This window comes from Taudactylus pleione, unplaced genomic scaffold (genome assembly GCF_031769625.1).
Source record: "Taudactylus pleione unplaced genomic scaffold, aTauple2 ptg000013l, whole genome shotgun sequence".
In the NCBI taxonomy this organism is placed as follows: Eukaryota; Metazoa; Chordata; class Amphibia; order Anura; family Myobatrachidae; genus Taudactylus; species Taudactylus pleione.
Genome location: NW_028284416.1, coordinates 1,285,777 through 1,301,523, shown reverse-complemented (window position 1 = coordinate 1,301,523; position 15,747 = coordinate 1,285,777). Strand labels below are relative to the sequence as shown.

Here is a 15,747-nt window from a genome sequence, read left to right as displayed (position 1 = left end):
GGGACTAAATGAATGTATAGAATTTGACCCATAATATGGAGTCAAGCCGATGTAGATTTGTTTAAGTTATCTGTGGATTTGTTTCAATCACTCCACTAGGAGAAATTATGCAATGTTCTTTCTTGTGGTTTTTTCTTATATGAATGCAGACTTTCTTATTTATTTATTCTCTTATATGTTGTTATTTGAATACATTTTTTTAATCTGTATTGAACTTGATGCTCTCTCTATTGGAGACATATACGACATATCTGGTTTAATATAACTGCATTATGTTTATTATCTATCGTAATCACTGCAGGGATACGAAATTATTACATAGTTATTGTGGATTAATAGGATCTAATTTAATTAACGATGCTAGATTTTAAGATAAGTTTCTGGTCTCACTATACTATGCAATAGATATCCATTATGATTTCTTATTTATTCTTTATCTCCTTCTTTTTTGATATTTGAGACTATGGTCTTGTTATCTATTTTCTTTTTTTTTATATATATATATATTTTCTCCTTTTTTTTATATATTTTTTTCTCATCTGCATCTTTATTAATTCTTTATTTATGATACCCCCTTACATTATTATATTGTTGTATTATCTATATATGTTTATTTGTCTAGATATATATATCATTTTTGATATGATTAGTGTTTAGAATAATTATTTTTACTTCAGTGATTTTTTGCTGGTCAATATATTTAAATAACTATATATATATATATACTTTCTTATTATAATAATAGTTTATGAGTGCTTAACATGCAATTATCACCTCATGTCCCTTTAAAAAGAACGATTACTTTGATTTGATTAATTCCCACACCTGCTACTATTCAATGGGATCTATATATAGGAAGCATCTAAGGTTTGAAGCCACACCTTTTGAGAAAGTCACGTGAGCATGACGAAACGCGTTAAGGGCTTCTTGGACTTCTGACCTTTAGAGACACCGGAGTGTCTGGCCGCTCCAGCTACCTCTGCCGGCTTTTATTCATTGCACCTGTACAGTGGAGACAAGCGGATAACCTTGGTCCCTTATCGGAGACCACCCTGTCTACATCCAGGGAGACCGGAGTGTCCGGCTGTTCCAGCTACTATTGCCGGCTTTCCTGTCCTACATCGGTGCTGTGGAGATTAGCGGGAGACCTCTGGTCCCGCGAGCGGAGACTGCATCTGTTCACTTGGAACCACGTCATCTATCTGTCCCTTCTGGACCTACACCGGACTCAAGCACGGTTGATCCAACCTTCACTGATCTCCGAGGACGCTCGGATAGATCTAGTGCATCATTCTACAGTCGTTTGCTACTACACGCGCTTCATCTACAGCGCAGAATTTACAAGTCCGTGCTGTATACCGGGGATACACAGCTATACCTACACTCCAGGACTTATTCATCTAACTGTGAGTTGTTTCCTGTCCATTATCTACGGGACCATATACATACTTATTGAAGTTTGTGCCTGATGTAGGTAATATCTAAGTTCCATCTTTCTCACTGTGAGTATATACTCACCATTTTTACATTAACGTGAACATTCTGTGTACCAATTGAGGAACTGTGCCCAATTAAAGGGAATATATTCTAACTTTCAACTGACTATGTTGTGCTAAGGGGGCCTATTACCTTCTAAAATATCCTCCATTATTTGCTTTTTTGTACTCATATACAGAGGTAAACTTACAGTGTGCATATTGAGGATTTGCACCCTTATTTAGGAATTATCTTCATATCCTAATAGACTCTGTTGTGCCAAGGAGGCCCATTTCTTAATTATAAGGAACTTCCATCATTTTTATTTTTATTTTTTAGTCACCAGCTGTTTTTTTCTTTTTTCTTTTTTAAAGAAACAATACATTGTTTCATGTCATGGTTTCATTTTGAATCTGTATATCTGTTTATTTTGATTCATTCTCAATACGTGTTCGTACTTATTTATTTTTATAGATCTTCTCTTACTTTATAACTAATTATTATCACATATAATTTATTGTGCATTTTATACTTTGATATTCCACTTTGGAATTTATTAATAAACAGTGATCTATTATACATCAGCAGCGCAAGTCTTCTTTGTATTCATTTTTTGCTTGTTACTTGGGAACCTTCACAGTAGGTTTCTCTGGACCTGCAGCGCTGAGGACATATATTTCACTGATTATTTATTGGACTCTCTTAAAGCGCCTTGTATTCTGTTGTTTGTTAAGCACGGAAGGCACCTAAAATGGAGGCCATCGATGGTTAACCCTCTGATGGCTATCCCTAGCTCTCTTCTAGGAAGTCCAAGGGAAAAATGAGGAGAGGAGGTCCAAGTGGCAAGTACAGGGCACATGGTGACATGATTTGTGGGTTCATGATGGGTCATCAAGACCCTTTCTGCTTGACTAGGGAAGCGGGCAGGATAGAGGAGGGTTATCTGCACTCCTGGAAGTCAGGGAGAACGGTGTGTGTGTGTATGTGCATTTGTCTGTCTGTCCCATTGGCACCTGTGTGTACCATGTGTCATGCATGTCTGTCCCATGTGTGTCTGTGTGGTGTGTGTCCCATGTATATGTTGTGTTTTTATGTGTGTCCCTTGTGTGTGACTTTATGTGTCTGTCTTTCTGTCTCATACCTGCTCATACTGTACTCTCTGAACTTCTGGGAGGTTCACGAAATTGGTGTGTCACGAACCATAGGGGAGAAGCCAGGAGGAAGAGTGGCTAGGGAATAAGCAGGTGAGTGACAGCTAGGTCTCCCTATTGCAGCCAAACCCAGGTTTGGCTAGACCTGCCCAGAGGCGCGGAGCCTAACCCACTTGGTGGCCTTCACCAGTGACCCCTCCAGTCAGGATTTGGGTTTCGCTGCACCAAGTGGGAAGTTCGCGGACCTCTGGACAGGTACCTGAGAGTGGCAGAAAGACCAGAGCTATATTAAATGAATAGTATGTAAGATAATACTTGAACACTGGAGATGAACTGAATACGGGAACACTGGATATGATCTGAATACTTGAATACTGGAGATGAACTGAATACTTAAATTCTGGAGATTAACTAAATACTAAAACACCGGAGATTTACTGAATACTTGAATACTGGAGATGTACAGAATACTTGAACACTGGTGATGAACTCAATCCTTGAATACTGGAAATGAACTTGAGAAAGTTAGAGATCCTAGTCGCATGCTTACTTAAGAACACAGGAAAATATACTGGGAATTGCTACAGATTCAGATGCTGATTTGCACAGAGAGACACAGAGAGAAGTGGACACAGGCATGTACTAGGAATTGCTAGAGGTTCAGCTGAGAGCTAATAAGTAATTAGCAAGAAATCTAACACCTCAGTAACACAGGGAACCTGCAATAGAGCTGAGCAGCACACTACAAGACACAGGAAAATAACATAAGACACTGGAGTTCTGAGAGAGAGCTAAAGTCTCAGACTGAGAATAGCATGGAAGCTAATACAGGAAACCTTGGAAAACTGTGAATATGCTGAAGCAACACTCTGAAGGGAATAACACAGAGCAGCACTGGTGAGTATCTTAGTCACTGGAACAGCAAAGTTGAACAGCAGTTTCCTGTTCCTGGAGTCAGACTTAAATACCCCTGGTTAGCTGGTCATTGGATCAGAGGATCAGCTGAGTGACCACATGAGTACCATTGGGAGAGACTAGTCAGGTGATATGGACCATGCCCGGCACCCCGGAAACCAGGACGCATGCACAGAAGCCCTAGCAGACCCCAGGGAGAATACTCAGTCACCACTCACCTCTACTCCCAGCAACTGAACACCTAAGCCCAAGGACGCTGGCGCGGAGATGAGTAGCGGCCGATCCCAGACCGCATCCTGACATGGGGAGAGTCTCCCCTCTCTCTGAAAAGGGGCAACTCTCACAACCAGTCGACCTCCACCACTTCTTAGGTGAAGTGGGCAGTACAAGGGGCATGATTTGCTATGACGCAAAGTCGGGACTCGCAGGGCGCGGACAAAATGGCATAATTTGCAGTGCCTGCACCCATGCCTCTCACCTTGACCTCCCTCTCCATGAACCTCCCAATTAGAGACTTGCTGAATTCAGTAAGTATGGTCTGTCTGTGTGTCTGTGACCTGGGAGAGGGCCTGATTCAGAAATAGATGCTATTTCGGCCGCAACTGTGTCTTTTTGCACAGCGCAATTCTTTCTTTATACTTATCCGCCACATAAAGACACACATCATTCGCACCATCAAACGTTGCATCATCTCTATGGAGGTGCTGAATGTCCATCAGAACTTGGTCGATGGTGCCAGTGCAACTGCAGCAAAAGCCACAGATGCTGGCGGCAACACGCCCGCGCCTGGCTAACCACCCCACCTTTTCCCTAAAAATGCCCATCAAAATTGTATAGATCTGCATGCAATTTTGATCTGCATTTTCTGCCATAAGCATAGGGATGTGTGCGCAGACTGAAAACATTGTCCGCTTTCGTCTGATGCCGCAACAGCGTCCACCTGAATCAGGCTCACAGAGAGGAGAATACTTATGGGCATATTTATTAACAAATATTTGCAGGATAACCTCTGAACACATCTATTTTTAGGGGGTAACCGCAAATACTAAGTATCCCCTAGATGTATCTAAGGGGGGACCGCAGCAAGTATCTGAGCAATAAGGGAGCAGATTGGAAGTCTCCTACCACAGCCACTAGATTAGTGATCTCCTATACACTAGCCACCAAATCTCACAAGGTAGCTCTAGTTTTGTACAGTACCCGAGGATGATGGACACCAGTGATTAGTGGCCACGTTCTGGAGATACCTGTATTAATAGTAGTAGGTGGAAACCACTGTACAATGGCTCTAAGATGCAGGTTGGCCACAAGCAGGTCCTGGATATAATAAGTCTGACATAGGATGTGTTTGAGACTTCTGTAGTAAACTGTAGCAGTCCCACGTATAGCAAAGGCAGCCAGGGTAAAAACCGGGATCTGATACGCAACATTGGAGTCATAGCCAGGTTCTGGTCCTTGGATAAACCCACCACATGAAGTTGGTAAACCATACTCTCCTGGCGGCCTAGAAGAATAGCCAAGTGTCACAGCTGCCCACTTCCCAAGTGAAGAGAGCAGTCCAGCAGTTTGATGAAGCGATTCGTACTGAATAACGTAATCATGGCTTTGTATAGCGGAAAGGTGGGTCCATGATGATGCTATTGCAGTGACACACCCCTGCACCACCCATTAGACTGTACCACTCCTCCTGCACTGCCCATCTAGTTTCCCCTGCTGGAGGTGGCAGACGTAAAGTTGGCAAGTACCAATTGATACAAAGCAGCGACGATCAGGTCTCCCCAGTCACGCTCTGTCCTGCAGGTTAAGAATATCTGGAATTGCCTGAGAGATCTGTTCAGCATACAAGCTGCAGTATGTGTCTGTGTTGCTGAGTTTGCAGTCCAGCTGGTAGTGCTGGATCTGAACTGCAGAGTTCATGTGGAAGTATTGTTTTTCAGTCCTTAGCACTTGCCATTCTCTCTGCATATCCACAATGTGCTCCACGCCAGAGTTCCCTCCAGAATCAGAGATGGGCGCAGCCATGACAGTTAGGATCAGGTGATTAGCCAAAAGCCAACCAGGCACCAGTCTGCATTCACATGATACTCTCAGCCAATACCTGGACAGCCTGGAGTATATAGGGAGCTTCCGAAACACTCCCGAGCTTCCAGTGCTTTGTTGTTGTATCCTGCTGCAAGCTGCTAGAGCAGTGATTCCCAACCTCGGTCCTCAAGGCACACTAACAGTCCTGGTGTTAGTGATATCCATGATTGTGCACAGATGGTTAAATCAATGTAACTGAGGTACTAATTAAGTCACTTGTGCTCATGTATGGCTATCCCTAAAACCTGGACTGTTAGTGTGCCTTGAGGACCGTGGTTGGGAACCCCTGTGCTAGAGTATTATCTCCAGTTCAATCCTGGTGTCCAGCATTCTGGTTCAATACCAGTGTCCAGCATTCCTATTCTATCCTAGTGTCCAGTATGCCAGTTCAATCCCGGTGTTCAGTTTTTACGGTTCAATCCCAGGTGTCCAGTACCAGGCTTTACTACGCCACTCTACTCCTCTCGACTGTATAAGGAAAAGTTATATCAGACCCAATATCTTCTGCCAAGGCCTCACTGACTCCATTCCAGCCAGAACCCTCAGTCCTGGTCCACAGCCAAACACATCCGTGACACCACCTTAATGGAGGAAGAGACTGGATGCATGGTCGAAGGAAACATAAAGAGGTACAGACACAAGTGACACGGTCACAACACGGTGACCACGTTGCCAGATATATAGTGGCTGAGGGCACCAATGATGATGTTGTACTTGGCTCAATACAAACCATTGTAGAATCTCCATGTGGTTAGTCCTGGCTGTTACGCTGAGTGGTCGCTGGAGAGAGCAGCTAAGGCTGCCTAACAAAAAAAGCTGTGCGGTGGTAATATCTTAAAGGTGCCCGGTGGTAAAGTGCTGTAGATGACAGCAAAAACACACACTTGCACATGTACTTATGTTTTTTCTCAGCAAAGATAAATCATCCACTACATTTGCACCCCACTCCCAGCAGAGGTGTATAATGGCAATATAAAATGCTGTGACTTTGAAGAGTGGGAAGAACCATAATAACGAAAAATCTCGTAGAATTGCAACATAGGGCCTGATTAAGAGATGGACGCCACCGCTTCTGCATCCTCTGGCGGAGTCGCGGCTGTGATAATATGCAAATTCTTGTGTCAGCCCTTCCCCTGGTGTAGTCATATGCGTCTGAATGAGCATGCCCAGAGATGCCCACTTTCCGTAAATCTGGCCGCTGTAATACCGCCGGTGATTATTTTAGACGCCACCATTGCTCGCACTATTGACACTTACTTGCCCCAGCCCTACGGCCAGTGGCAAACACAGGATTTTGAAAGGGGGTTTCCGAATAGTTGGCTACAGAACCAATGACAAAAAAAGTCTAATCAGAATAGGTCTGCAACGTAAACTTTATTGTGTGTTTCTATGGTCACAAATAGCTGTCTCTGGTGTGTAAGTGTAATGGGAAGGCTTGTAAGCTTCATGACATCAACAGCTTAGCACTAGGTATGTGCGCTGGACCATTTTTGCCGGATTTGGATTTGGTTCTAATTCGTCGTCCGGCTTTGGATTTGGATTTGCCAAACTGCGGTGACTGGCTTTGGATTTGGATTTTTTTACAAAAATTGACAAAAAAAAGCTAAAATCACATAAATTGGTCTTTTTTTTTCTTTCTAGAGTATTATTAACCTCAATAACATTAATTTCCAGTCAATTTAGACCATATCACAGCTTATAATATTGTTTTCAACATTATTGGACAAAGGTTGCAGTGAGTTGACTGGTTACTAAGCGACAAAGCAGCGGCACAACGACACAGACACCACAGACACCACAGTATAAAGCACATCTATGACACATTGCCACACAGCAGTGGCAGAAATGAAAAGTAGTGCACCCACCCAGTGGGGTACGGCCAGCAGAATCACAGTACTTGTTTACATAGTGGGCTATGGCCCAAAGAGTCACAGTGCACAATCTTATTCACATTACACCGCACATAGGGCCTGATTCACATTACACCATAAAGTAGTGTCTCTTATTTATGTTACGACACACAGTAGTGCCCCTTTTACACAATGCCCACAGTAGTGACCCTTTTACACAATGCCCACAGTAGTGTCCCTTTTACACAATGCCCACAGTAGCGGTTCCCTTACACAATGCCCCCAGCAGTGGTGCCCCCTATGCAGTCCCCTTAGTAGTAGGGTCCCCTATGCAGTGCCCCCAGTAGTATGCCCCCCATTAGCATGCCACCCCAGTAGTCTGCCCCCCATTAGCATGCCACCCAGTAGTATGCCCTCCATTAGCAGCCCCCCCAGTAGTATGGCCCCTCCAGTAGTATGCCCCCCAGTAGTAGGCTGCCCCAGTAGCAGGCCCCCCCAGTAGCAGGCCCCCCCAGTAGCAGGCTGCCCCAGTAGCATGGCCCCCCCTGTAGTATCCCCCCCCCAGTAGTAGTAAGCCCCTCCCCAGTAGTATGCCCCCCCAGTAGTAGTAAGCCCCCCCAGTAGTATGCCCCCCCAGTAGTATGGCCCCCCCTAGTAGCAGGCCCCTCAGTAGTATGGCCCCCCCAGTAGCAGGCCCCCCCCAGTAGTATAGCCCCCCCCAGTAGCAGGCCCCTCTGTAGTATGGACCCCCAGTAGCAGACCCCTCCAGTAGTATAGCCCCCCCAGTAGCATAGCCCCCCCCGTAGTATGGCCCCCCCGCATCCCCAGTAGCGCCCCCGGCCCTTGCACAAGTAAAAAAAAAAAAAAAAACTTACCTGAATCCCCGCTCCCGCGCCGTCCGCTCTGCTGTCACACGCTGAGGAGGGAGCCGGAAGACGGAGCTCATGTGTGAGCTCCAGCCGGTTCCCTCCGTGCAGCAGCCAATGAGAGTCTGTGTGACTCTCATTGGCTGCTGTAACAAACACACAGCTGCCGTTGGCGGCTGTGTGTTTGTGTCTGTGTAGGGCAGACCGCTATCACAGCGCTCTGCCCTACACAATAGGAGCCCTGATGTCGGATTCTCTAGTGAGAATCCGACATCAGGCGGCCGCCGTTCGGCCCCAAATGGGGATCCGAGTCAGGCGGTGAACACCCGAACAGGGTTCGGGTGGACTCGGATCCCCAATGTTCGGAGCGGTTCGGATTCCACAGAATCCGAACCGCTCATCTCTACTTAGTACTAGTAAATATTCAATGATGTAATACAGTTTTCTATAAATAAATGTGAATGTATTTATTTATTATGAGGAAATGAGCTGTGAGAACATAATAACCCTGCAGTGAGCATGTGAGTCTCTTGGTAAACTTTACTTCTGTAATTCCTAGTTGTGTCTGCACTGTAAGAAAACACCATAAGATGTGTCGAGGCAGCGCTGGAGATACACCGGCCAGTGGCAGTACTGTTCCCATTGTGCAGCCGAGGCAGCGCTGGAGGTTCCCCCGGCCAGCAGGAAGAGGAAGAACCTCTCAGTAACCTGATCCTCCTGATGGAGAGGGGTGTACACATGCACACTGCTGGCAGCAGCAGCCTGCATTAACATCCGCACAGCCTGGGATCAGCGGTCAGGGCGGCCGGATGCAGCCCTCTACAGACACAAACAAAACACTGACACACACACACACACACACACACAGGGCTCTATTTATTAACATTATTTTTACTAAAATAAAGTAAAAAGGGTGTTTTTTTATTTTTCGTAATCAGATCGCATTTCCCATAATTGTAATGGGAAATGTGATCCGACCAGACTTACAAAAAATTAAATATGAAAAAAATACCTAGGGAGGCCCTGTGATAATAACGTGGCGTGGAGGTGGCGTTATCCAGGGTCTCCCCCGGTTACCGGATTCCTACTCTGCTCTAACGGGCAGAGCAGAGCCGGGAGTCGGTCCCAGTAACCAGCTGTGTGGTCTAAACAGACCACACGCTGATCACTGCTAAACAGACCACACGCTGATCACTGCTACACAGACCACACGCTGATCACTGCTAAACAGACCACACGCTGATCACTGCTACACAGACCACACGCTGATCACTGCTACACAGACCACACGCTGATCACTGCTACACAGACCACACGCTGATCACTGCTACACAGACCACACGCTGATCACTGCTACACAGACCACACGCTGATCACTGCTACACAGACCACACGCTGATCACTGCTACACAGACCACACGCTGATCACTGCTACACAGACCACACGCTGATATACTGCTAAACAGACCACACACTGATCACTGCAAAAAAAAAAAAATTAACTTACCTGACTCCAGGGACCGGTGATCGGGGCTCCGGGTGATGTCCACCCTCCGGTCAGCTGGTCTCCCATAGTACACTACGGCCCGGTCATCAGGTGATCGGATCCCAGAGCAGTATGGGATATCACCTGACCGGAGACCATGGAAGACATCACCGGAGGCCCGGATCATGCAGGTAAGTGTAATTAAGAGAGTGGGGGTGTCGCGGGGAATCCGCGATCATGGGGGTGGGGCTTAGCACCAGGGGCGGGGCTCAGCGCCGGGGGGGGGGTAGCAGCGACGGTCGATCGGCGCATGCGCGGGCACTTTGTCACTGTATTTTTTCCGAAAATACTGTGATAAGGCTGCAGAGGGGAATCGCAGGGACAGAGCTTTATCGCAAGCTCTGTCCCTGCAAGGGATTTGTAGTAAATCCCTGTGATATTGCCATTCGCAATGCAAATTCAGTCGGTAATATCACACTACAATCTGCATTCAGTATGCGGATAGTAAATAGAGCCCACAGTCACAAACACATCACTCACCTAAAAACAGGAACACAGCCCCCTGCTGCCGGGCCCCTCCGGCATGCAAGACATCGCCGCTGCAGAGTCAGTGGAGACAGTCACTAGCTCGCCCAGCCAGCTCGGTCTCAAAACCCGGGAGAAAATACTAAGAGGAGCTGCACGCTACTGCTGCAGCTCTCCCTACATGAGGCAGTGACAAGTTCCTGAGTGCTACTCTTTCAAAAAGTAAAAAAAAAAAAATAATCGGTCAGCAGGCCATGGATGGATCAGTGGACAGGGGGGTTTCTAGGTACTCAGAAACCCCCCTGTGTGCGCGCCTGCCTACGGCAAGCGCAGTGTCTCCGACTGAACATGGCTTCTGTGGTTGTGCAACTGAAAAGGCAGCCGCTTTCACTGACAAGCCCCCGACATTCCCATAACACACCCATAAGATGGACTTTTTTTGTGTTCACCTCTAACCACCTCCCAGGCACTGCCCAGGAATGTCCATCACTTTGCCGCCCCACTTCTGACACCGTCTGTCAGAAGTGAGGCGACGCCATCTTTGTGTGCACACGCATGCCTTGTCGGGGTTTTCAGCTATTTTTGTGTATGCGCAGTTGCTAAAAGTCGCTTCGCTACATGACCATGCGTGATTCAGAATCAGGGGCGTATTCATCAACACTAAAATAACGTTTTTAAGGAAATTTTCCTTAATTAACATTATTTTAGTATTCATGAAGAGACTTAACACAGATATCACTGATTGAGTTACTATCCGCCACTGTGAGGTGGTGAATAGCAGGTAACACTTACCTGTGTCAGTATGAACAGGTCCCCCGGTGTCTCCCTCTGGCGTTCTGGTGCATCCTCTGGCTCCGGAGGCTGGTCTGACAAGTGTTCTACCAGCAAAACACAATAAAGTTTAGAAAAAAAAAACTTTTTTTTTTTTCTAAACTACTGTGGTCAGCTGGGAGAACACATGACAGCACAGCCACCGGAGCCGGAGGTGCTGCAGCGGGCAGGGAAGTGCGGGGACGGGGGGGGGGAGGTGAGTGGAGGGGGGACAGGGGGTTGGGGGGGCACAAAATTACCGCAGCTGTAGGTAGTGCTGCGCATGCGCTGGTCTTATGAATGTTACAGCGCATGCGCAGCACAGATTACAGCTGCGGTAAGTTAGTGTAGTTAGGGATAACTATCTATTTCCTGAAAAGCTGTCATCGCAAAAATGACAGCTTTTCGGAATAGATAGTTATAGGGAGGAGGAATGATGAATTCCATGCGAGTTCTAAACCTAATTACCTCCAGGGAAAGTTTAGGTATGATGAATAGGCCCCATAGTGTGGGAGGCGGCACTGGTCACACACCCTTCCCCACAGGCCTGATTAGAGTTCTGCTATTGCATTAGCCTCCAGAATGGAATTCTGCTCACTGGATTTAGAGGCTTATTTACTAAAGGGCAAAAGCCCTGGTGCTAGTGAAAAAACGGGTGTGATACTGCTAATGTAAGCTCCCCTAGCTAACAAGCATTGTGACAGTAAATGAGCTGCTGTAATAATTGTTCAATGATAACAGAAGAAAATTAATGCAAAAATTGTTTATTTAAATAATTTTTTAACTAAATGTTTATTCCCTTAATATCTTCTATTTTTCATATACCAAGTGGAACTGAGAGTCTATGCCTGGGATTTCAGTTCCACTGTGCATGCACGAATCGGCTTGCTAGGTCACGCATGCATATACCACTAGGGATTGGTTCTAGTAAAGTGATACATTAACCCTTTAGCTATGGCCCATTATTGATGAGGCATTTGAGAATCACTCAGCTGCCCCGCTATATGATATATATATACTCTAACAGGATCGGGGAACTGGTACCTTCTCCTGAGGTAGATGGCAGTGCACAGCCGCTGAGGAATCATACAAAAGTCCTTTGGTCTGGTGCAACCGGCCTCAGCCAGTTTTATTTGCAGCAAAACAAAAAATAAACAGCAAACACCTTGCCGTCTGGCACTAACTAAACACAGGAATGATCCTAGCTCACTAATAAAACAAAGCACAAGAAGTTTTTACCAGGTGTAGTTCAGCTGGTCTCAGCAACCTGTTTCTCTCAGAGACACAACAAGATTCTCCTGTCCCCAGGCAGTGACTCCCTGTAATGATCAGCCTCACAGCCCTAAAAAACAGCCACACAACTGAAAGCCCTAATTAGCCTCCTGTGAAGCTAATAGCCCAAATGCTCCTTACACAAAACACCCTCCTGAGGTTTCAAAAGACATAGGTCAGGAATCTAGGGCAAATATACCTGCCTTCCACTATGATGCCAGTGACCTTGTCACAAAATATATATATATACTGTATAATATATAATTATTATTTTTTTAACAAACTGCATTGATCGGTGATTTTTTTTTTATTGCATGGTGAAATTTTTTTTTTATATATATATATACTTTTAATTTTCCAAAATATGCCCCTGCAGTAGCCGCCACTAAAGATCAGAAGCCCACCAGAACGAGACCTACATTGCACAACGGCGCCCGATTCCTGAACCGGACTCAAGTCAAATGCGAATGGATCCCGAGTGTATCTGCAAACTGTGCATGCGCCATAGAAGGCTTAGGCACAGGTACACAGACTGCGATTGAAAGTGCGGATGAATTCGCCCTTTAACGGACCACTCTTTCTGTGAGATGGGTATTTCTGGGAAGCGACTGGGCGGTTTACCATGTGATGTTCCAAACTGATCCATTTTTTATGGAATATAACGGGAGTGTCATAAGATTGTGGCAGAATGCCATTAGTGGTGTGGAAACCCAATATCTGGGTGGGTGGAAGTCCCAATACTAATGATGGCGGATGTGGTTTTGGAAGGAAAAACACTGGGAGACCCACCTGGTGTCCAGACACAGCATAAACCATAATCCTATAGCTGTCAAAGCTTCCATTGCTCAATTCTGGAAGAATACGAGTGTCCCTTACCTCACTGTGGTTGTGGACAAAATGTTGTTCTGTTATGGAAACATTAGATTGTCCATGTTCCTCATCCGCCTTTTCTACACTTATTAAATGGTTTAGTTTGATTGAATTCTATACTGAACGTTGAGCGGAGTTTATTGTTCGTCCCTCTCTTGCACCTCGATCTATTTGAGTTTCTCGATATCTATGTGCTTGTATTAGATCTATTACTGTCTCTATAACCATTGTGTGTGTGCTATAATGTATTTAGTGATACCTCCATGCAGGACTTTTTCCTTCTTTTCCTCTCCTTTTTGCTTCTTCTTTTCTCCCTCTTTTTTTTGCCTATATGGGCCGGATTCAATTAGAAGCGAAAAGCCGTAATTGGTTAAAAAGTTACGCCTATTGCCGCTTTTCACCTGTTTGCGTCTTATCTCCAAATTCAATTCCAAGATGTTTTCGCCTAAGCGGAAACTCAATGGACTGAAACACTGAAATCTCTTTGTTTTGGGTTGTAAATGTGGGGGATTTATTGAGAACCTTTTGTACACCCCCACCCCCCAAAGGACGAATCAGCCAAAGAAGACCAAACAATTATCTCAGAACATCCCAAAAAAGACATGTCATTTTTGGGGTGAAAAAGAAAAAAGTGGGAGGGGACAAGGATAAAAAGTAGCGAAATAGGTTTCTTGGGGGGCTGTATAAATGAAGCAGGTGTTTTTAGGATTGCAGGTGCATGCAGCAGGTGGATTTTTCACATTTTTTTAAAGTACACTTTACACAAAAATATGTTAGCACCCATTTTCAAGTACCCCAAATTTCACTGGACTATTTATTTTAATCAAAAAATACTGTTTTATATCATTCTTCACCACTTTTACAAAAATGCTTCTAATGCTTCTAGAAAGCTTTTAACATAACTTAAGGACAGAAAGTACATTTATTAGGGCTAATAGTGCACATCTGTAATGATTTCCAGTGTCAGAGCATCCTATTTTGGGGTACAAACTGATTCCCCCAATCTATTCAGTACTTTCCGCCTGTAATGCATTCGCCTATTTTTGTTTTCGCCTGTTCTGTAATTGAATAGGGTGAAACGCGGGGACGCGCATGCCACAAATTCAAGTCCCAAACAGGAGGAAAGTACAACAGGCGAAAAGTCTCTAAAAACGGGTCTTTGTTTGTATTGTATTTGTTTTTGTTACTACGATTTTTTGTATTTGTTTTCCAAAAATGTACTAAAAATTAATATATTGAAAAACAGTGGGCTGTGCAGCCTTCTGCATGAAAATGGAAGGATACTGGCAGACAAGATGTGTCCAACTCAGACCCAGCCCCAACATTGGCTCAGTTTTGTACATATTCCCCCAGATTAACCTCTGATTGTATACTAACCACCAGAATTGGCTCAGTTTTGTATATTTACCACCAGAATGAGCTCTGATTGTATGGCATCCGGTTGATAAATCAACAGTAAAAAGGTCGACAAAGTCTAGGTAGACAGCAGAAGTTAGTCAATAGGTCGACAGGGACAAACGGTTGACATAATAAATGTCGGTATTTAAGGTCAAAGGTCGACATGAAAATTATTGACACATTATTATTATTATTTTTAGGGTTAAGGTTAGGCACTTACCGGAGGGTTAGGATTAGGCACTAGAAGGAACGGTTAGAGTCAGGCACCTACCACGATGGTTAGGGTTAGGCACCAGGAGGGAGGATTAGGATTAGGCACCAATGGGAGAGTTAGGGTTAAGGTGAAGATTATGGTTAGGAAAAAAAAAATGTGTCGACCATTGTTGTGTAGACCATTTTCATGTCAACCTTTTGACCCTGTCGACCATTTGTACCTGGCGACCTTCTTACATGTCTACCTTTAGTGTGTCGACCTTTTGTCCCTGTCGACCAATTGACTGTCTAACATCTGGTGTCTACCTAGACATTGTCGACCTTTTTACTGTAGATCTATTCATCCACAACCGATTGTATACTACCCACCAGAATTGGCTCCGTTTTGTACATTTGCCACCAGATTAAGCTCTGATTGTATACTACCCAGCAGAATTGGCTTAGAGTTGTATATTTACCACCAGCAAGGACTCAGATGGAGGTTTTGCAAGATTTCTGATGGTGGCGTTTTGGTGACTTACATGGATGAAATGTGCCATATCTGGAAAATGAACATTGACTTTAGTGAAGAAATACTGTACATCTCTTAGTGATCTCACATAAGTCTATAAGACGCCTCTTTCCCCAAATTGTAGCTTCTCTTCTTGCAGGAAATTTCAACAGTTCATCGGTCGCATGAGAAGACAAAAGCTGGATTTTCCAGGTCTATGATATACAATATAATTAGTCATATAGTTGCCTTGTATACAAAACAAAGTATTTACTAATTACAGTAATAGAATTAGTTGTCAGAGTAGACCTTGATGTCTTACTGTCTTTATTGATTAATTAGT

At 44.7% G+C, this 15,747-nt stretch overlaps 1 protein-coding gene across 1 annotated transcript in view; it reads right to left on the bottom strand.

Moving 5' to 3' along the window:
* Positions 1–12,483, bottom strand: part of LOC148542272 (lysophosphatidic acid receptor 6-like) — a 32,801-nt gene extending 20,318 nt beyond the window's left edge. The window contains exon 1 of the mRNA XM_088469049.1: positions 12,401–12,483. The gene's annotated coding sequence lies outside the window, so the exon portion shown is untranslated. The remainder of the gene's footprint in view (positions 1–12,400) is intronic.
* Positions 12,484–15,747: the final 3,264 nt, after the last annotated feature.